Consider the following 2,349-nt stretch of genomic DNA (forward strand, 5'->3'; position numbering starts at 1 on the left):
TCAGAGATGTTTACATTGTCACATCTGTCTTACTGTCTCCTTCTCCAGCCGCTCATGTTTTTAGTAGTTGGTTTTCTTCTTCTCAGCATCATTTTCTTTGTTTACCTTGGTGGAGTTTGATTTATTCCATGATAGTTTATACACAAACTTGGGTCTGAAAAATGCTACACTGACTTTCAAAGAACAAATGCAGGAAGGAGGGGATCAGTGGTGGGGAAATATGGAAATCCTTTAAGTAATACCACAATGTTCCCTTCAAAGTCCTGCACTCAAATTGTATAAGAAAAATACCAAGGTACAAAATGCTTTTACCAATAGTGAGAAATGGTCTCTTTTTAGAATAAATTAGTGATACACTAATGCAGTGCAGTAGTTTTATTTGAGTTTTTTGTGTTGTAGTTTCTCTTTCTGCATGTTTTCATGGGGAGGAAGAGGGATGATCTTGATTCAGACTTCCAGCGGCCCACAATGAAGCCGTAAAGCCGCAGCTTTGCCGGCTAGATGAAAGTAATTTAGATCATAACTTCCTCCACCCGTGGGCTGTCGTTCCTCACCAATGCAGCTCGTTGTGTTATAAGATATTGCAGCACTGAGCTCACACTGTGCGCACCGAGGAGATGAAAAAGCTATTAGATATTTCACAGAAGTAAATGAAAACCCGCGGTACTACAGGGGACTGTGGAAATGATTCCCTCTGACACTGCACTAACTCGTGTTAAGCAGCGCTACTGCCTTCGCCGGTTATTTGAAGACTGTGTTATCGTCTGCGTTTGCTCTTCATTGTTGAAAGAATTTCACTTGTTTTGTTCTGTCACGATCTGTTTCATCTTGTGTGACAGTCGTGTCAAACATAATTGGGGTTCTTTAAACAACCGACCGAAGATAAGGATGACGCCTCTCACAAAGCATCATAATGAATTCATCAAAGCATCTTTTTGTGTTTGTGTTGTTGTTGTGGTATTCGTGTTTATCACACAGCACAAACGCTCATATAACGGCAGGCAGGGAACATCTGTTACGAATGTAATTATCAAGGATTATTTCCCGTTATGTTGCTATCACAGTGTCATTGCCATGCAGATAAGTAACCAGTAGTCTCAATACAGTTGAGATAGCACAGGCAGTTATTAATAGATGGCTCTGTAAATTGTGTTACTGCTACTAAATATACATTTCATGGCTTAATTTAATATTTTCTTCAGTATTTGGAATGTTGATTTGTTTTTGTATATATTTTATTTTATTGCTCAGTATCTGGAATATTAAACTACCTTATGTTCTTCATGATGCTTGTATAAGATAGAACACTTCTTCAATAGAAACAAAAATACTTTAAATAAACGTTCAAACACTAAAAACAAACTGACTCTTATTTACTTTGACATTTATCAAATGCACTCGCTGCACTTTCTGGAACACTGTTTACTGTTATACTGTTTTTATGTTTCCTTAATGTCTTATTTTTTGGTCTTTCTTTTATATTTATCTTCTATATCTAGCTCTTGAATTGTAAACAAGTGCGACGCGCAGAATCCGGCGTCAAATTCCATGAATGTGAAACTGTACATGGCCATTAAAGCTGATTCTGATCACAATTAACATGCGCATCTCATTCATCCTTGGTCACAAGGTATATATTCGCCTGGCCTCGTGATATCATCTGTTTCCGTGTGCGTGATGCCACAGGCCTGAAACCACTCAGAGATGCCTTGGCAGGATATTGTCTGCCCTGAGAAGCTGAGGTTACGGTTGAACAGCCAACTTCTGACGTAAAAGCAACCTCCATGCAGAGAGAGGACACAGTCGTCATTTAATGGAACACATTCATGTTTTTATTGAGTAAAAGACTGAATACAGCTGGTGTTACGGTTTCTCCCTGTATGTACATCCAGAACAGTTCTTTTTTTCAACGCGCCTGCATGCTCCAGGCCGTCTCTAGAGCAACCCGCCTTAGTTACGCAGTCTCCTCTGCTCACCTGTGAGATGCCCAGCTGGGCCTTATTTAAACCACTCAGGTATGATAAGGCATATTAGTTCATCAGCAGTTTAGCCATGTGCCTACAGTGTAAAAAAAATGACTAGAATACTGTCTGGAACAGATACATTACTAAGATTCATTGTATTGGGACAAAATGTTTGCAAATGTTTATTCTGCAATAAATACGGAGTATATATTTATATGTATATTTCATAGAACACAATGTCAGATGTACAGGGATATAATTAAAGTGTGAAACCTACAGTGTGCACATACTGTATCTGGAGTAAGAAAGAGTAAATATTTTAGAAGTAGAGAGAAAACAGTTTTTGTGCACCATGTGTGTGTGTGTGTGTGTGTGTGTGTGTGTG

Source organism: Clinocottus analis, unplaced genomic scaffold (genome assembly GCF_023055335.1).
Source record: "Clinocottus analis isolate CAN_PGR_092001 unplaced genomic scaffold, fCliAna1.0.p SCAF_2, whole genome shotgun sequence".
Taxonomy (NCBI): domain Eukaryota; kingdom Metazoa; phylum Chordata; class Actinopteri; order Perciformes; family Cottidae; genus Clinocottus; species Clinocottus analis.